Source organism: Ostrea edulis, chromosome 7 (genome assembly GCF_947568905.1).
Source record: "Ostrea edulis chromosome 7, xbOstEdul1.1, whole genome shotgun sequence".
NCBI lineage: Eukaryota > Metazoa > Mollusca > Bivalvia > Ostreida > Ostreidae > Ostrea > Ostrea edulis.
Genome location: NC_079170.1, coordinates 49,635,948 through 49,658,491, shown reverse-complemented (window position 1 = coordinate 49,658,491; position 22,544 = coordinate 49,635,948). Strand labels below are relative to the sequence as shown.

General features: G+C 36.1%; 1 long non-coding RNA gene across 1 annotated transcript; it reads right to left on the bottom strand.

The window, feature by feature from the left end:
* Window positions 1-261: 261 nt before the first annotated feature.
* Window positions 262-3,490, bottom strand: LOC130048221 (uncharacterized). The gene is made up of 3 exons (XR_008797078.1): window positions 2,743-3,490; window positions 1,043-1,193; window positions 262-377 (listed from the first exon to the last, which is right to left on the bottom strand). It is a non-coding gene; the product is annotated as an uncharacterized LOC130048221 (long non-coding RNA).
* Between the last annotated feature and the right edge of the window lie 19,054 nt (window positions 3,491-22,544).

Sequence of the window (22,544 nt, the reverse complement as noted above, 5' to 3'; positions counted from 1 at the left end):
ATGATGTGTATAAACTCCTCACGTACAATAAATGTACTTAACAGAGATTGAAATCGTTTTGTACTCACTGACACGATATACAGCTGTATATAAAACACTTTCTAATCACTAATTCATGAGGAGATGGCTATCATTTCGACTGGTAGACATATGGATAGTAAAACCATTACTATTGTAAATATTAAAACATACATTTGTATACTAGGATTGTCTTATTGTACACGTTATGAAAGTAAGTCACAAATTGTATATATGCCTGGCTTTTTCTTGTTGAATCGGTACCCCCTTTCCTCATCTTATTTGATCTATTTTGGTTCTTTGTTGTCTTTTTCATAGTTCCATTACCCCCTCTTTGTTCTTCATTGTTCTTTAGGTTTCTATGAATATGAAATAATGTTTTGTATGCGGTCGACTTCCCTACATTACTAATGTAATTTTCCGTTATAATAGTTGTGCTTGCTATATACATGTATATTGAGATATTATAAATTATCATTATGCATTGTATGAAAGGTGAAGATAACGAAGAGTGATCAATCTCATAACTCCTATAAGCCATAGAGAGTTGGGCAAACATGGACCTTTGGATATACCAGAGGTGGGATCAGGTGCCTTTGAGGATTAAGCATCCCCTGTTGACCGGTCACACCCGCCGTGAGCCCTTTATCTTGATCAGGTAAACGGAGTTATCCGTAGTCAAAATAAGTGTGCTACTTACATCATTATGTGGATATTACCTTGTACCTTAAAGGAGAAGGGTTGTTTTTGAAATGATCAGCGACTTTACTGGCTTAAAGGGCTTCAAAAAGTCCTTCCATTGATTGTTTAAAGGGTGCTTTCATTAATATTAGTTTTTAGTTGTATTGAAAGTCAATGTCGTCATTCTCGAAACTACGCTTTTAAAAGTTACGATAAAAAACATACAACAATTACAGATAAAATTCTTTTCATAACGTAAGAACTACTCATGTAATTAACACTAGTAAATATGGGGATAAACAAGTCCACTGAATCTTGGTAAATTAAAATCAAGACAATTTACAATCAAATACTTTTCTTGTTGTGATCTTCAGCTTAAATCTGACAAACCGTGCAAACAATCCAAGCCCACGTGTCTTGTAAATTATGTATAGATATTTGTTGTTAGGGATACAGTATTTCCAGTTGCTGTAGTTTTCCGAACAGGTTATACTCTGGAAGAAAATAGAATAGTATATGTATCAGACAGGAAGTATTTATCAGACAGGAAGTATTTGATATGTTTTTAAGAAGAAACATTGGTCACCCGTTCGTTTTCTATCGCTAAATTCAAAGAGAAATATACTTTTCCCTCTGTTTGTCTCCCTGTCCGTCCGTTAGTTTGACTCGCGTTTTCTGCACGTGTTCGTTATAACTTCAGATGTTGGTAGGAAACTCGCGGTATCAACCCTGCTCCCTATAAAATGAATACAACACACTATATATTGCCCGCCAGCCAGTCGTACGTGCACTAGCCCGACAGCCAGCCGTATGTGCAGGACGCCGCCATTTATTTTTTTTATATTTTATATAATTACAGATCACACACACAACCGATCCGATTGCTTTTGCTTTTACATATGACAAGCAAAGAAAATTGTGCATGAAATATTCAACTTGACAACATTCATGAAATATTCTCCCAAAAAACAAACATCAGGGCCGGCCAGGAAAAAACTAGAGATAAAATGATGATATTTACCAATGAAAAACTCTAGAAAACCTGTGTCCGTTGCCAAGTGCCGTTGGATGTAGGGAGTTTGTGAACAGACCTCACAAAATACCAATAATATAAAAATTAATATACATTAAGTTATGAAAGTTTATTTAACCCGTGCAGAACGGCGGCTAGAATACTTTAACAAAACCGGCTCTTAAAAACCCTTTATTAAACATTTCTATTGGTCAAAACCTGAATACCATTCATAGATCAAACCACTGTACAGGCTATACCATTTTAAATACACATAGTGAATACAACATTTTCCCGCTATACTATCGAAACGCGGGAAAATATAAGTATCAACCCTGCTCCCTTTAAAATGAATACAACACATTTCCTGACAGCCAGCCGTATGTGCACTAGACAAACCAAATATAGGACTGTACCGAATATTACTGTTACAAACCCAGTGTTTTAGAGACCAGCAAATGCTTTTCCAAAGAAGCTAATATACTAGTATATCCATCCTTTGCTACATCTGTTTTCCATCTGCCATGCCTATTTAGGCACCTCTCATCCACACTGGAATTTGCAGCCACAGTGGCCCCACCTGACCTAAGAGAATGCAGCCCCAAATTAACTTGATCACCAACGATTGATTTGAAAAGAGCCAATATATTACATCTAGCGGCTGTATAACTAAGCTTTTTGTAAATAAGTTTACACATATTTTTAGACCTAAAAATTGGTCTGAATAAGAAAGAATTATTGTCTGCGACATCGCCCAAAAGAGATAAATATCTTAAATACATGTCAACTGGACAAGCGGATGTTAATCCTTTAGATATAAGCACCTCATTCCCCTGTCTATATTGATCAGTTTTGCTTTTACGAATGCACAACATTAAATAATCTTGATACAACTGAACATCATTAAATGTCAAAGAACTAAGTTCATCAAATCTCAAGAATCCGGCAAAACTAGATAAAATCATAGTAAGATTTCTAACAGTTAATAAGTCAGTGCTTTCCTGAAATTTATCACACAAACCAACAATTACGTTCTCTGTGATGGGCTCCTTTTTCTGTACGGGTCGATGCGCTTTTCTCCTTGCAGCCTCTAATATCGAAGTTACATACGAGTTTTTGGTTGGATCTGGTAAACCTACAGAGTCATCCGCCCATTTGATAGCGTACACCGCAGCACTTACAGTATGAATAGAAGCACCATTATTCAATAAATGAATTAAATATAACGCCTCGTGAAAAGAATATGTCGGCAAGGCACTGTCCTTGTAACTTTATGAATTTCTCCTATCTTGTGAAAGCGTTGAAATAGTTCTTGTTAGTGATGTCGCTTTTACTGGAAAGTATTAGGACACCCAGCTGTGGACATAGATCCTCAAGATAGCTGCCAGGTTGAACATCGTTGTCATGCGACAATTTTCATAGTTTGTCCTGTAATCCTAAACCTGAAAACAATTCACCAAATTAAAATTCTATATGTATGAATAACATGTTAAATAGCACTCCCCGTTTTTCAAACATTCCGCTATCTCCTTTGCCTCTGCAAATGCAGTGAATATTTTTTACCCGAGAATAATTTTTTATATAATACTGAAAATTCCCTTCATTCTGAATTAACATTGGTCAAAATGGAGCGGATGTCCACTCCGGCACTACTAAAGTGCATTTGCATTTTTCTCTTTCGATTTTCCGAACCACCTCCGGTATCAACTTCGGTGGTGGTACAACCCAGTTCACATCCCGAGACCAAACATGTGTAAAAGCATCCACTCCACTCGTGTCTGTACATCATGTCTTAGAGTTAAATAACAAACATGTAGTATTATAATTACTTGCAAATCTGTCGTAGGAATTTGGACCCCAAAGTTGATCGAAATAATTAAAAACATTTTGTTTAATTGACCAATAGTCACAACAACTTATTTTACTGAGGCTATCAGCTTTCTTACTTTCATTTCGAGGTATCCATGTGCAATTCAAATCTATGTTGTTTTTTCCTCACAAAATTCATGCACAGACATAGCCATATCCTGTCAGATCTTTGTCTTTCTCCCTACGCTCAATATATGCTGGACGTTGATTGTCCGAATAAACCTCAACTGAGTTCCCACCAACACTGTCCACTGAGTTTTTCAAAACTCTGTTAACAGTCTCCAGTTCTCTCCATGTACAACTTTGACTACATTCCCAACCATTCCAAATTCCAAACACTTCATAATTTGTGTGTTCACCCTCTGAACACAAAGTCAAATGACCTTCATAACCTGATTCACAAGCATCACAATACAGCGTTATTCTGTCTACATCTGAATCTGTCAACTGACTTATCAAAGAGCCCTTTCTATTCATTTCATCTACGCTTTCTAACCAGAACTTAAGCTCAGATACAGCTTCTGAATTCAACCTAATGAACGAATTCCAACTGGAGCGTGACTGAATGCAAAAATACAGATATCTCGTCCTCAATCTCACAATTGTGCCAAATGCAATCTTTGCTGATATTATCAGATGCAACACTTCTAACATCAAATAATGAATAGCCCATTTCATAACCTTTCAGAATATACTTGATGGTGTCTTTCAACTTTTCAATTCTACCTTCTGAAACAGTGATAGCATTATCATTTGTATTCCAAACTAACCCTAACCAAACCAAGGTTTGCATTGGCTCCCACTGACATTTTTCGTTCGCTACTGGGAAGCCTAACATGTTCAAATCAGCTTGAACTCTAGCACTAACCATCTTTGTATCTGTGAAACTTGAGCAACCCCCTATTCCGTCCTAAACAAATAACAATTTTGTAACCTTGTAACCTCCAATACTTGACTACTCCCCTCATGACTTTGGAAAATATATAACCAGCAGTACTGAATCCAAATGGAAACACCTGAGAAACATAATACTTGTCGTGCCATCTTAAACCTAAATATTCTTTGTCTAACTCATGCATGACTATGTGATGATACGCACTTTTTAGGTCAAATGCAAAAAGGTAATAACCCGATTGAAATATATATCTAGACGTACTGGCATCTTCATATTTGTACTTGAATTTAAACAAAATTAATGTGGATTGACATGCCTGCAGTCCAAAACCAGCCTTTGTTTGAATTTATTACCTGCTACTGTCAACGGGTTTACTACCCTAGGTTTTTTACTTACTTCCAGAATACAACCTTTCACTACTAACTTTTCGAATTCTTTGGACACAAACTGCTCATTGTTAACAGCAGATTTGTTGTTCCTCAGTTCAATAGGTTCCGGTGTAGTAAACAAGGGCATCTTATATCCAAATTCTAAAACGTCAATAACAAAGTTATTTGCTCCTATCGAACGCCATTGGCCTACATTGTTCCTCAATCGCCCTACAGGTGAACTAAAATCATAGCATGACACCAGGTCCATGCTGAGAGAACAGTCAATACCTATGTTACCCATGATATAGGCCTCATGGCGGGTGTGACCCGTCGACAGGGGATGCTTACTCCTCCTAGGCACCTGATCCCACCTCTGGTGTCCAGGGGTCCGTTTTTACCCAACTATCTATTTTGTATTACATATGGGATTTATGAGATTGATCACTGTTCGTTATCTTGACCTTTCACTGTTATGGATCAGGTGCCTAGGAGGAGTAAGCATGCCCTACAACCAGTTAAATGTAAGAATGTAGCTCTTCATCGTGATTCAATAAAGCGACATTTCATATTATGATTTGTTGGTTCCGGTTTAAAACCCTTCCCTGTGTTGGCTTTCTCCTGCCTGCACATCGACAGAACATACTAACCAGCAGTAAGATCATTACCAAGCTCCCAATCACACAAAAGACAATTGCTTTTAATCCTCCAACTGTTCGTATAAAATGAAACAATCCTGGTATACCACTCGATCCTGATTTATTTCATGAATATATTCCCCTTTTCCTGTTCTGCAATGATACCTGAATGATTATCATGTAAGATGCATTGCAATCACTGATATATCTGAGGTCAATCAAACGTTTTCGCTAGCCGAGAAGTACAATATTCACCGACACCTCCGAGCTAAAGCATTGAATCGTCGAGGAAATGTCAATTACAATTACGAAAATATTAAGCTAACAAACAGTGACCAATCTCATAAATCCTATAAAAATATATATACGAGGGTAGGGCTAACATTAAACCTTGAACACACTAAAAGTAAGTTCAGGTTTCTAAGAGGAGTAAGCATCCCCTGTTGATCCATTACACTTGTCGTAAGCCCTATATTTTGATCAGCTGAACGTAGTAATTATTCTTAGTAAAATAAGTATGTAAAGAACGACTTAACTCCTCCTAGGCACCTGAACCCACCTCCGTGTATACCCCTCTCCTGATTTTGTATTCTTTATAAAAGTTAGGAGGTTGATCACTGTTATGTTTAAGTGTCCATGTATACGTACCGATTTGTTAAATGTAATCACGTCACTTTAATTTTGAAATCAAAATAATATCGTACATTAAAGGTGAAGATAACGAACAGTGATCAATCTCACAATTTATATAAGCAATACGAAAAAAGAGTTGCGCAAACATGGACCCCTGGAATATAGCAGAGGTGGGATCAGGTGCCTAAGAGGTGTAAGCATCCCTTGGCGAGCGGTCATATCCACCACGAGGTCTATCTTAATCAGGTAAACGGAGTTATCCGTGGTATTTCTTTTGTTGTCATGAAGTAACATATCTTAGGAATTTTGTATTACATGTGCCAAATTTGACGGTGATTTCGTTAGCTACATAAAATATATCTTTTAAATCAATATTTGATAATTCATTCCTTAGTATAGTACATGACCATATGCATTTTAAATCAAGTGTCACAGATAATTTCGATTGGAGGAGGGGAACATTATATTCCATGACCATTGTTTACTTTTAAAGTAAAGTATATCCTTCACCCGACGTGAATACCATATTTTCAGTGTTAGCAATCAACCCGTCTGAATAATCTCGAAAAATATGGTAAATAAGGAGAAATCACCGTTTTGTGGAAAAGAATTTCAATTGGTGTATCATTTCCCTGGTCCTTTTTCTCATGAAATGTTTATGCAGCGCGCAATAACAAACAATATATAACACTTTGTGCCAGTAGAAATTTTTATAATTTTGAAAACAAAATGCATGTACATATGTATATGAAAAAGGGTTTCCAATAAAGAAAACAAAATCGAAAATACCGCAAACACGGATCCCTGCATCATACAATTATGGCAAAATTATACAACGTTGATAGCATGTATACATCATAACATCCAATACAATAGAATATCACACAATGTTAAGCCTTGTCATTTTTTATGTCAAATTTCTTTTTAAAATAATATTTTCCTTATAGCATTTAAAATTGTATTTTACAAACAAAATCACACACACACAAAAAACTTAATGAGAGTTGTAAGTCTCGCAAAACAGACTTGGAAGCATGACCGTCTTTCTTTATCTTATAGTATGAAAAGTACAAGTACTTTAACATGGAACGTTTTATTGAATTTTATCATACAAATGTATTATATAACAGCATCGAAGAGCAAAAAATAAACGGAATGCCTGTATAACATGTATGATTTCACATTCATTACATTTCCTCTCAGTAATCAAATTTGAAATATGACAATCAATTCATTATTATGGCTATGATAAGATATTGAAATCACGTGTACGAAAAATATGTAAAATATAAAACCTACATACTAGTATTTAGTATGTATCCATACTCTCATAAAATCATGTATAAAAAACAGATCTAATCATACATTATTACTATACTTCACAATTAAAAAAAGAACAGCATGTTATATATATATATATATATATATATATATATATATATATATATATATCTTCAATTCATATAGTTATTTCTCCTGTCCACGGGATTAAATAGCTTGATATCTATTGAACCAGACGGTATCATTCATATTGTAAGCTACCCAAGGATAGGGGTTTGCTTGTATATTTCTGAATCCTCAGCAGATCCACTCATGTCAGGATAATTCCAAAGATCATTTAACTTCAATAAACAATATCTCGGTCACACTTCTCTTCCATTTTTGGTGAAGAATACTACAAACTTTTCAGTCTTAATCTGTATTTGTTATGATGAATAAAACAAAACAAGGCACAAATAGAATCTCTTCATGTGGTGAACTCTGTATACTACGACAGGCTTTATACAAGTGCTGAATTTTCAGAAATACAAGTTTTGGTTGTCCAGTGTGGTAGGAGATTTCTAACTAAGTTTTTACTATGAGTATTACATTATGAGTAGTCTCACCTTAATTTTCTTCTACGAGATTTGAATGTTACCGCCGTTCAACTTGTTGAAATCTGCCGTAGTAACGTAGCGAGCTTACTTATATAACCTTCGGTCCTAGACCACATGACTACAGTTAACCAATCAAAATATGCTGTAGAGGCCTCTAACCAATCAGCGACTTGTACGGTGGCATCGGCTCCCACACAATTTCCCACACAGAACTACTTTTTCCCGTACAGGCTACCGTACAAGCGCGAAAGGAATATCAATAAGTACCAATAATTAAAACTGAGTAGCATACATTAAGAAGCTCAATTTGCTAATCTAAACAAGTAAATAAATATCACAATATCTCATGCATGTGGGTTAAACATACTCTGTCTTGTGTGCGCATGAATACAGTTACTATCAACGATACCGTAAACAAATATAGTTCCTTAAGATATGACTGGTTACATGTAGTATGTAATAAATAACAACGAATTCTCAACCTCAAATTGTTAAAGAACATTAATTCATATGTCTAAATGATTCACATAGTAAATACAATCTCACAACCATCGTAAATACCTTCGTCACCAAACCGGAAGTGACGAGTGATATTGCACTCGTAAAAAAGATGATGGCAGTCAAAAACATGAAATGTAAATATCCACCCGACATTCCCCAATATTATTACTACTACTACCCCTCGTGAAACTAAAACTGGTAATTACAACAGGAATTATTCAAGGGAATGCACGTAAGTACATAAAATGACTCGAGATTGCTCTAAACTCGTAAATGAATAACTTAACTATCGGAACACGTGTAAACATGAGACATGTCAAAATATACGAGACGATTTCTGAAGGAATACATCGTAATGCACAATACAATGTCACTAATTATCATTGATCCAAACATGTTAAAAGTAGAAAATCAAGTAACAGGTTACAATACACTTTTAAAATATTTTTTTTTAAAAACCTAATCGTACTTAGTGGTCCTGTATGTTTTATGTTTGGTTTCTAGCTTTGTAAAATATAATGGGTATTTTCCTTTCATTTGAAAATATGTGAACCAAGTCTCAAGATTCTAAACAATATTACTATGCTATTTCAATACTTTCCCTATGACCTCAAAGCCCAATGGTTCTTTTTTTCTACATCAGAATCGTGTCTAGATTGTTTTAGTTTGTATCTTGTCTGCAAGGTGTCATAGAATACTGAAATATCATGTTACATGCAAGTATCATTTAAAGCAATGAAAACTAAATTTATCGATTGCTACTCTCATTATAACTCTATGTCCTGGTATTGTGTTGGAAAAGTTTTGGTATATACAAAAGTGTCCGTATAGCATATAATCAAGTGTTGTAGAAACAAATTCAGCAAAATGGTATGACAAATTATTCAGTTGGTCACTATGTATTTGACGACGATTTGAACTATCTATTTATCATCCACACGTCATATGACATCAAAAGACGACTTGCATATAAATTGATAATGATGGCAACAAATATCACAACAACGTATGTCTGATAAAAAAAACATGTTACATTAGATAAATGATAAGGGGAGCATAAAATTCGTAGTTAAACAAACAAGATCACAGCAAATCAATATTGATTGGTCACATCATCATAACTTGGAGGAGGAGCCGATGCTTGTTTTTCTGTCTGTTGCCAGCTGCCTGTCTGGGGGGAGTGTAATGCTGTTTGTGTAGTATACCCTGGGTATTGTCTTGGATAGTTCTCTGTCGGATAAGGAATAGCTGTATTTCCCGTTGGTTGTGTAGAGTATGTTACATACGGATACGCTGGCTGATTAACCATTGGAGCTACAGACAAACAACATAGTGTATCATATATTGCAATAAACTGTCAAATAGCTGCACTTTGTGCTTGTATTGTCAATAGAGTACTTTACACGGTCGAAGGCTTAATATCAAAACCTAAGAGAATGTCAAACTGTATATAACATGTATGCAAGTGTGCTGTTTGGGAAAAACCTAATATGACGATTATAATTACACAGAATACGACTTCAATGTGTATTGCACACATTTAATAGCAAACGGGGAGTGCAGCTCAATAAAGTAACAGTTATGTATTTTACATATTTGACAGCTCATACTAACTTTGACTTGGGTTTAACACCTGTCCCTGTGTTGGTTTTCTTCTACACGCACAACAACATATTAGACCAATCACCAGTGAGATCAAGAGTAGGCCTCCAAATACTCCACCGACGATAGCTCCGACAAAATTCCCATCTGTGTTTATAAAATAAAAAGAAACCTCGACAATTGTACATGTATCTGATAATCGAAATCAATATCTGCTTTTCTTTGATTGTGTTCAGTTTTCAGAACAAATAATTGTCTATTGTTTCAATGCAGCTGTGACTTCCTATATCAAGTTATGCAAGAAGTAAAGTCTATTTTTGAAAACGCTTGAGGGTATAAACTGACAAGCTTCACGCCGGTATATTTCATGAGGTAGGCTAATGTGTACTAGTAGTGTTATTCAGGCAGAACAATCATTTTGTATAAAATATCATCAAAATATAAATAAATAAATACACATGTCAGTTGTATAAAACTTAGCATATCTGATGTTATCACAGTCATTTATCACAGTATTGTCATCATATACAAGATATTATCACTGCTGCATTATGTACATATATCACAGTCTAGCTAGGATAACCCATTAAAGGACACATCTCATGTTTTCAAATTATACAAAATTACACGCATTTTGTCTTCATTATGCTTGTAGTAATGAATCCCAATAGTTCGTTCGCCAAAGTATTGCGATAATTAACCACAATACAGACTTAAATCTAAGCCCCGATTTCAAAACGTCCAGTTAATTAGTTAGGTACTTATGTGGTACAGTGACGTCACATGCGAGCTTCTTCGACCAACTGATTGTGAATGTAATGTGAGATATTATTAAAAACTCAGCTTTTAAGGGCCTAATTTATTCACATGGACAACATTTAAACCGATGTTGACAAATTTCTCGAGTTTTATATGTTTTCGCCACCAGTGCAGACAAATAGCGATGTAAATACCCAAAATATAGCGAGGAAAGCGAGTATGAAATCGGCAATATTGCGAGTAAATAATGTTTATATGGGTCGCTGTCTACACACTATTTGGTAATGTTATTCCTTTATACATCTGTAAATGGTGCTGTTTTTCTAAAATAATTATTTTTGGATTCGCCAAATTATGATACGTTACATTGTTGACAACTAGGCCTAGCTACTGTCACGGGTGCATTTCGGAAAGAAAAAGAAAAACACACACACACCAATCAATAAAAATAATCAAATTTAAAGTGGAAATCACAATGTTTTATTTTGACATTTTATCCTAATGAAGCGTAATCTTATTATTTCTGAATCGTGATCTGCAATTCGTTACATGTAGGAAGTGGTAGGACGGCGTTGTTATTGACGCACTAAAAATGTTACGAGTTTGAACAATGAGAAATAATTTTATAATTCAATTTAAAGTTAGGAAATACAATATTCCATTATTTATAATTAAAAGTTCAATTATTTTGTATCTTTAACATTTTTGTAAATTTATCAGTTGGTAGAAACCAGGGGCAAAGTTATGTTGTTACAAGGTGAAGGACAGTTGATCCGAGTGTGTATTGAATTTAAATACCAGAACAGAATTATATATATGATGTAGGTCTATCAGTGCTTAGCTTCGATATATTCATTTTCTGGCAGTTTATCTGGGTATCTGTCCAAGCGGTGTTTGAAAAGGTGACCGTGTGGTTTTTTTTAAAAGGTAAAGTTCTTGCTCCAACAATTTTTTTTTATCCACGTCTTGTTTTCATACCTTTCTTTCGAAAAATTGAAAAATACTCAGTCTAAATCCTTTCTGCCGACAACTAGTACACCCCTACCTTGCACAAAACACCTTAATGCAATCTTATTTACAAGCCGTTAACGTGATAATTAGTTTGTTGTCGATTAAATCTAATCCTTTTATGAAATGTCTAATAGATGTTTTCAAATCTGAGGGCGCATATGACGTCACAGATAATGGCGCGTAAAATAGCGAAAGTAAATATGCATGTCACAAGATTTGAATTTCATCGCTTTCAAACTCGAAAACTACGCAAAATATTCCATTAAAACACATGTAAAGTAGTTCTAGGCATGAAAAGAATTGATTTTGCTGAAGAAAAAAAATGAAAAAGTTTAGAAACATGCGTTGTGTCCTTTAAAGCAAAAATATTATTGCCAATGGGGTCCTTGAGAATTTAAAAATATATCTTCGTCAATAAATAAATAAATAGATAAATTACAATTGGATGGCATGGACAGCAATGTGTAAACTATTTTGGTAAATAAATGATGTAGTGTGGCCTGAATAGAGTAACATCAATGCTAACCCTACAATAGACGTACATGTATTATAGCTATCAACTGTTAATATTCATGAGGAAATGTCTATCATTTCAATGTGTAAAGATATTGAAGGTAAAACATTGGAAATATGTTTATTAAACCATACATTTCTATAGGATTTTCTGACTGTACAAGTTATAAAACTATAATCACATGTTGTATATGCGGACTTTTCCCTGTTGAATCGGTACCCCCTTTCCTTATTATATTTGATCATTTGTGGGGTTTTTGGGTCTCTTTTTAGTTCCATTATCCCCTCTTTCCCCCATTTTTCTGTTTTTTCTTTAGTTTTCTATGAATATTAAGAACACGTTATCATTGTAATTTTGTGTTATAATATTTTCAATTCATATTTACTGAGGCATTATTATCAATGTTCATATAAATCTCTATTTTGTATTCCTTATAGGAGTTATGAGGTTGATCAATCACTGTTCGCTACATTCACCTTTTATCAGCATATTTAATTGTATAATTACCCACTTAAGTCATTATGTGGACATTACCTCGTACCTTAAAGAAGTCTGCTGCGTCTCACATATTAAAATATCATGTTTTACATATTATGATATCGCTTTAATTGAAAGTAAATTCATGATATATATCACGTTCACACTTAATATTTCTTTAGCATGGAATAATATAAAATTGTTATCATAGTGATAACTATGAATAATATTCCATAATATAAGATGTATTCATCTTATACGTGTAACGAATTTCACCCATTTGATAAAATATAGTTTTATCCAACACACAATGAATAAGGTATAATATATCCTGTTTCTTGCACGCTAATAACAATAAGGTATGTGTTTCACATGAAGGTGATCGTGTGATGAGGGCAGGGGTTTAACTCGCATATTTATCAAGCTATTAGTATATACATTATTTTGTTATACTCGTACCTCAAATTGCAATGCTACCTTCAACTACACTCTACGTTTACCATGTATACAATGTACACCACATCATCTAGTTCCATAAAGCGAAACTACACAAACCTAGTCCTCTACATATGCAATGTTGTTAGATTCCTATTACATTGTCTGCTGCTAATAGATTGATATTGCTATGTCATGCATTAATACAGTTTATAGAGTACAAATGACATGATGCATGTACATGAAGTCTTGGTTAACATAAAGCAAGACAACTTACAATCAAACACTTTTCTTGCTGTGACAAGTAGCTTGAATCTGGCTTTTGATGTAGATTTCCCATCACGTGTCTTGAAATCCATGTATAGATATGTACCGTCAGAGTGACAGAATTTCGAGTTGTAGTTTTCAGAACAGGTTACACTCTGAAAGACAAGATCATTTGAATATTAATATGATAATAATATTGATATAATCAATACAGTAGTCTACTCGCAAACCAAGGAAACAGTAAGCTAGTGCAATCACAATAAATCATATCGGGTCGTTATATTTATGCATTGTTTCTTACAAGGGACATTCGACATATCCTGAATAAGAAGTACTCGGTCACTCGTTCCTTTCTATTAAGTATACATATTGAATATACATTCCCCTCAGTTTGTCTCTCTGTCCGTCCGAGAGCTTGCCACACGTTTTAGTCATATATATTACATCACATTTAATTTTCAATTTCTGTCACGTTTTTTATGAATCTATCTAACGTCTAAGTACCATATTCGTAATTAATTTTAAAAACGTCAGCTAAGACTTTGCCCACTGTCGCCGGTAACATTCTCTGTACGACCGTTAAATCAGCATTATTGGTCCAAAACAATACCTGGTTACTAACACTTACTACAGTAACCTAACTATTCTTTGTATTGAAAAAGAAGCCCATTTTATCGAATATTGTGATGTGTATAATGATCTTTGAAAAAGCTGTCAAATATCAAAACAGCATATTAAAGTGATTTCCTACACACAAAGATCACCGGAAAACACTTATAAACAGATATATTCACAAATACACAGAACAACTTACAAGGGGTTAACAAATACAATGACTACAATGCTGCGCAATTAAATCCCCGTCTGCTTGCCTAGAGTTCGTGGGTAAGAAAGAGAGAAAAACACGTGCAGGCTCAGAGGACTCCGAGCCCGACCAGAAATAATAAAAATCCACCCCCCAAAATCACTACACTTCCCCTGTTTTGAGGAGGAATGTTCCAATTCCGATAAATTGAGCCTACAGCACTGTAGCTTACAATAGATACATACAATCTACAAATAAATGAATGAATTACACCTATGATTTACAGTATCATAAACTTTACTCTATAAAATCATAGCAATTTAGCAGTCCAAAAAGTTCACAACACCGAAAGTCATGGTCACACAACGCATAACAGAAAATCCAGTAACAGGAAAGTCACATCACAGAGTCACATACTTTCCACATGAATACGTCACAGGACAGGTATCATCTTGGACATCGGACACGGCACATCACACCAGAGGACATCACATATTCCAGGTCAGCAAATCCGGAAACACCACAAGGAAATACCCCTGCCCAAGAACGGCTGGGTTACGGCAGCCTAATCTATCCCTTCCCCGCATTTCGGGGTACAGTGTGCATGGAGGAGTTCACACCCCTCACATAACTCATTAACTTTCTTTTGTACCCCCTTGCAATGACCAAACCTGGGTTGTCCCTGGTTCACTGTTAGTTGAACCTGGGATGCATAGCCATCATCCCACGACCAATGGATACTCGTGAAGCCACAAGCAACAAACCCATCCCGTTCATTGCTTAGACGTTTATCAGGAGGAAGCCTCTCAGTCAGAGAAGGAACACTGCTATCCCACCAGGCTGAACGGGACAGAGCCACAAACCCCGCATTTGCGGGGTCATCTCCACGAGACGCAAACACAACACACCCTCCATCAGACCAACACATAATGGTACATTTATCAGGTGCCTTGGGGACAGACGCCCCTGGGAACTGATAGGCCACTGCTTCAATCATGGCTGGGGCATTGGTAATGATAAGACTGTGCCGCTCAGCAACAGTCTCTAACACTACAACTGAGGCCTGCATGCTTTCACTATTGCCTGGAATACCAACACTGCCCTCATGACAAACCTCCGCGCATGCATCGATTCCAACCTGGAACAATCCAGACTCACTAACATGACACTCAACTGCATCCTCGCCCCCAGACTCGTCCTCTGCATCCGAGAACTGGCCATCAACAGAATGCAAGACCAGAGCCCGTGCCACATCAATTTCCCGCCGTTCAGCACTACTGGTCCAACCACTCAAACTCAGCTGATCATGAGCTGAGAGACATGATATACCGACCACACCAGACCGTGCCTCAACCTGACACCCCGAATCGACTGTGGAATGATCATCATCCACATCGCAGAACACATCAACAGCCATGTCAACATCAAAACCCAGAGAACACCCAGAGCTACCCCGAGAAGTCATATCACTATGGCAACCAACACTATCCCCGGTGTTCTCCAGCTCACCACCCTGGTGACTAACACCTGCCTCAGTGTCATCCGGCCAACCACATAACTTCTCATTTGCGCCTGGCAGCACTCCGGTCTGCGCCGACCCAGTGTCCCTGACCCCTACTTCACTCCGGGCCCTCTGAACAACCACACCCGTCGACAACAAAACACTACTGCCCACCAGACTCACAACTACTCGGTTTCCCTGGCATCCTGACCTCATGACAGTCGACCGCCGACCCTGCTGTACTGGAGCTACCTAATAAGGGTTTACGGAGCACTTGCCCCGACCTATTATGAGCTCCGGTCCCTGGAGACCGACCAACTAACACGCACTGACTAGACAACTTGGGACCATCCCTACTACCAGCCTTACAGTCTTCTGTACTGACATGCCTAACGAGTGGAGATCTCGACCTTGACCTGCTATGTCTAATCCCACGTCTGACTGGCGAGAGACCGAAACGCATACCCCTATCTGTATTGCCCATAGGCCTCACCGGCACCTCACTCGTCTGCAGCTTCAACTGTGATGCACCAACACCTGACTGACCCTACGAGATGCAATGGTGACATGGGGGCCCTGGGGAACTCTCGTTTGCATAGATGGGCAACTGATGGGGAGACTGAGGTTGGTCATGACTACCACCACTACTAGTACGGCTAATGTAATAGGTGTTTTCCAAAGATACCGACCCATTACTGCTGAGGACTCTATGGCACGGCTCACCCACCAAGCTGGGGCAACCAACTTGCTCGTCCAATATAACTGGCAGAGTTGGTTCAAGGTACCCCCCTACTTGACCTACGGACAAGGTATCCCAACCTGGATTTAAAGATGAAACCCCCAAATCATCCCTGGGCAGAGGCCCTGGGGAAGAGTTACTTACATTCCCAGGACACCCCGCTAACTGCTGAGCCACTACTATGGAACTGTCGCCACCCCTACTGTTTCTCCTAGACATTGTCTGACTGATGATGTTACTAACATTGCTAGTCAACTGTGCCAACTGGGTCTTTAGCATTAAAAGCGCCTGTGACAGATTAACTGTCCCGGTCCCATGTCCCTGACCTGAAGCTACAACAGAACCCATTCTATCTAGCTGGTAATTTTGGTCCGTTTCAAGTCCCGATGTGGCCCCGCATTCCATCCTTGGGTGCCCGTCACGCCCCGCGTAACATTACCCCCCAGAATACCCCTGCCACCCAGAGACCCCGCATCCCCTACTTGGGTACCCGCCAAGCTTCCCTGCCCGACTGCCTTACCCCCCGGGATGCCCCCGTCACCTATCCATCTCGGACTAACCTGACCAGAATACCAGGCCATCAGAATTACTGCCTAGCTACAAACCAGAATAATACAAGACAAGGCACAATAATTACATTTAACTATGTAAACTAATAAAATTAACTAAGAAATTCTAACATTTCAAAATGGCTCCCACCTGCGACCACGCGGCCCCCGCTATGATCCGCGGCGCAGGTGGGCAAAATATCCTACCGGCGACGCCAATAAAGTGATTTCCTACACACAAAGATCACCGGAAAACACTTATAAACAGATATATTCACAAATACACAGAACAACTTACAAGGGGTTAACAAATACAATGACTACAATGCTGCGCAATTAAATCCCCGTCCTCTTGCCTAGAGTTCGCGGGTAAGAGAGAGAGAAAAACACGTGCAGGCTCAGAGGACCCCGAGCCCGACCAGAAATACTAAAAAGTCCACCCCCCAAAATCACTACAATATTATTGTCATCCTACCTGATGACAGAAGATATCAGCGGCACACACACCATGAAGATAAAATATGCAAATGAATTAAACCAATTCAGTACTGTAAATAGCCTGGAAAAAAAGTTATTATTTTTTCTGGGCCGGATCGACTAGGGGACGTATTAACTAGGGGACGGATAGTCTAGGGACGGATCGGTAATGGGACTAATCGACTAAGGGACGGATTGATAATGGGACGGAACGTCTAGAAAGCGTTTTATTTCGTATGCACAAAGAAAAACATTAATATCTATTTTTAATTTTATTTGTAAGTAATGTTAATAAACTAACAAAAATTAATTAAAACATGACAATTTTTTACGAATGTGCTACACGGGCAGATGAAAACGAATTCAACTTTCGGCAGCTCCCTGCTTCAGAGTTGCGCATGCGCATTGTAACTTTTTCTTTCGCTTTGAATCCTGAACGGTAAACAAATTCAGTCATCATTGCGCTAGCTATTTTCATGAAGTGAATTATTTTTTTAAAAACTCAACAGTATGAATTGAATATGTTGAACAGGTCGATATCTTATGACGTCAGTGTGAAATTACGTTGATCATTTATGACTAAATAATGAATTTATTGTCACGTGAAGAACTCTTTTATACACAGAATTAAACACACAATATTGTTCAAATAGTGTTATATAAGAGAAAACATTTGTAAATGTCAATATTATAAATTAAATCGCTTCCACAAGGAACCTCCTATCAGAAATATGCCTTGAGCCAGTAAGAAGGTCATTTTTGACAAGGTCACAGGGTACTAAGTAACATATTAAAATATGGTTTTAGCCATATACTTTGAAATGAAAAAAATTGAAAGCTTATACTTGAGATAAAGGGTACTTTAGACTTAAAGGTATGCCCTGACCCTAACCCAGAGTAATTCAGATAAGGTCAAGATCACCAGTTTTATAAGTATAAAATTCATGCTATATCCATAACTTTGTTGTGGAAAAAAAAACTTCAGAAGATTATACAAGACATGGATGATACTTGTGACTTTGAGAGGTGTAACAACCCTGCACTGTGATTGTTTTAACAAGGTCAGAAACAAATGTCATTAATACAAAGGTCCAGGTCTCAGAGTTCAGAGATATATCTTAGAAATTTAAAATTTGAAAGGACAAAACCTTGAATTGGAAGAGGAACATAAAGTCACGGTCATAGAACTGAGAATTTAAATGTTTTTGGTCCATGACAATTTGATGCTTGGACTGTTGATGGATTTCATACTCACTGCAAGTATTGCTCCCAACAAGAAGTGTAACAGCATTCATTCCTTATAACATTTCTATAAGACTTAGGCCCTGGGAATTTGGACAAGATAGCTGAGTTCTTTAAGCTATTTTAAAGTGAACCTTTTCTGTTTACCTTGCAGGGTAATCAGTCCATAACCCTTGAGACAGCTCTAGTTAGTCTTATTTTGGCATTTTATGATTGCAGCAATTGCAAGATATTGAACTATTGTTACATTTTTGTGACAGATGATTGAACTATCTAATTAAAATCCGACCCAACGATACGCTCATAATCGCTTACGCAGAGTATACGGTGTGGATTTAAGAAAGTCTGATTGATTGATGATTGAAATACCGATTTTAGGTGAAGATGTTTTAATTTATTTCAGGCTTATCAGGAAGGGGACATGGGTTTAATTCTCAGAATAGCAATTTACATATACATTCTCATGCCTTAGATAAATATATATTTAGTTTGCTTTGCATATATTTTTATTTTTTATGCACATTTTCCTTTATATTTCTCATGATATATTTAAAATATTATATATTGATGGTGATGGCTGGGGATGAGTTATATATAATTTAGTATGAAAACAACCTAATTTTTTCCAATTTCTTTATAACACAATTGAAGCTCTTTCTCTCTGCTTGCTGAAATCTTTACTACTTTCTAACACTTTTTAGCACTTCTACTGCACCAATCTAACACCATTATAGTTTTTTTTTTTTTTTACATTGGTCATAACTTCTAAATGGTAAATATTAGAGCTTTCATATTGTATATGAGCATTTCTTTTGACAAGATCTTTCTACTGGTACCAAGATATTTGCCCTTGTGACCTTGGCCATTTTCGGAATTGGCCATTATCGGGGGCATTTGTGTTTCACAAACACATCTTGTTAGAATTTCTTTTATTTTTATTTTCTTGTTGTTAACTTTTTGTTTGAAGTTATTTATTGTTCTTATTATTTGTTATATTGTTCCTTAACAAAAAACTCAAGTTAGCTTTCTGATTATAAATTATTTGTCATAATAAATGTGTATTTATATGCAAGCCTGTAGAGTAAAGGACTATGGGGCCCGGCCCCCTTCTTTTTGCAAATTTTCATATGGAAGCTGGTTGCCCCCTCCCCCCCCCCCCCTATTTTTTGTTGATGTATGGTGGAACACTGGGAAAATTCCAGCATTTAAAAAAAATTGTGTGAGAAAGGTCCACCTTAACATTTCCTTAGGATGGTGTTAAACCACATAATTAATTTCTTTCAGAGTGCTTAAGATATTGTACAAAGAAAACCAGTACGTGTTTGAGACTTTTATTCAGTGGTAAGATTGAGTTTAAATACCAAAAAAAAACACCACATTCTAATGCAACTGTTTTGTAAAATGCATTTTGATTGGCTAATGCACTGTAGTTTGTGGCAGTAAAACGAGCATTTACGAGACGGAATGTATTTGATTGATTATTTATTTAATAGGATTTACAAGAACAACCTCAATAGTCAACCAAAGTTTGGTGCTACACCAAGAATGATCTACCCTTGAAAGAGGACTTTATAGATACATTCCATAGAGGGTTGAGAAGAGAAAACTAATACTAAATAGCTATAATAAATATTGTATTTTAATTTCTTGCCTCAAAAAATTTAATGTGTCAATTTACTGCTTAAATTTCCCTGGAGACCCTCTTGGAAAATTCACATTTCTGGTATATACCCATGTTAAATCAGGCCATGTGTTGAACAAAACATTTGGAAAACAATACTTTGTGGATTACTTAATAATAAACTGCTTGACCAGTACCTGTTAGGAGTTAATGTATCAATATGATACACAGTTACTTACATGTACTTGAACATGTTCAATATCGATCGATAATTAAATTTTGATGTCATAAGTTGATTCAGCCTAAATGCTAACACAGGATCCACATGATAATATTAAAAGATTTAAGTTACATTTTTATTTCAATTAATTTATAGGCATCAGGTTTATTAACACATATAACATAGTTTGGTCAAATTGATATGCAAATAATTCTTAATTTGGTTATTTATTGCATGCTTTCTTACCTGAAACCTTTGATAGGCCCTTTTTTCTTCTTTGACAAGTTTTTTTCCCCAAGGATTCAGTATAATAATTTTTTTAAAATGTTAACACTACTTATTAATGTGTTGCAATTTTTACATGAAAACTTCTCTTGTTTGATGTATTAAATGTATTGTACTTTTAACTTGATATTGTGTATATTTTACTTGATAATCTTCCAAACCATAGACTTTTTCTGATGATAAAATTATGAAAACACTGTTCCCATTTTTATTTATGAGGGCCAGAACCTTCTTCGTGCCTTGCCTTTAAACTTCATTTTATAGACTTGCTTTATTTTTAAAAAATGCTTTTTTAAAGAAAATTTAACCATATATTTTAAATTATTTTTGCACCAGGAAGGTCTCAGGAATAAATATCTGTTCTCTTACCTGACTGATGAGGCCCAAAGAGAGCATTTAAATATCAGTATTTTCAAAAGTATATTTTCTATTTCAAAACAAGCATTAAGAAGCCAAAGAGTTATGTATGGAGTGCCAAATTAACATAAACTCAAATAATTGAAGATATCTTCAATTATTTTAAGATGTCATCAATTCATTTGATGCGCGCATTAATTGAATTGATGATAGCATCAATTCTTCAGCTAAATTGATGCGCGCTTTAATCGAATTAATGATCTCTTTATTAAATGAATTAATGATATCAACAATTGAATTGATGGGCGCTACAATTCAATTGAAGAGAGCAATAATTGATATAATGCGCGCATCAAATCAATTGAGGAGAGCAATAATTGAATTGATGTGCACATTAATTCATTTGATGAGATCAATAGTTGATTTAATGCGCTCATTAATTCAATTATTGCTCACTTCAATTGAATTAATGATATCTTTAATTCATTTTAAGAGAGCAATAATTCTTTTATAGAGAGCAACTATATAATTAAACTTCAATTCAACATATCCACAATTGAATTAATGATATCTTTAATTGAATTGTTGTTCTCTTTAAAAGAATTGATGCACGCATTATTTCCTTAAACAAAAGCATTGTAAATGATTTAAAGATATCATCAAAGGGTTTTGACATATAGTCATACCATAAGACATGGATGTATCACCATGAGACTATGTGTCATGTACATTCATGACCTCTTTATGACCTTGACCTTTGATCTCAAGGTCAAAATTATAGGTGTATACCATGGAGTTGTGTTCGGACTCTATCTTCTTCCATTTTCTTCTATAAAGGCATACCATATTTTTACACTCAGGAAAGAGGTAATTTATACCTATTAACAACACCCTTTGGGAGATTGGGGTAAGGGGGGGGGGTATTCTTAGGGAGCATTGCTCACAGTACCTCTTGTTATGCATTGATAGATGTGATGGCTAACTCTCTGTTCATCATGCAGTGCAATTGTCTTTGTTTTCCTTTGTCATGTGCTTCTGTGATTTTGGACTTTGTCAATGTACATCATTATAAATTGGTTGAATAAATATTCTAATTCTATGTGGTCATTATTGTGTTTTTACATGTATGTCTTAATTTACCAAAATATCACAGGCACTTGACATATTTTTCTTATCTACATTTCGGTATACT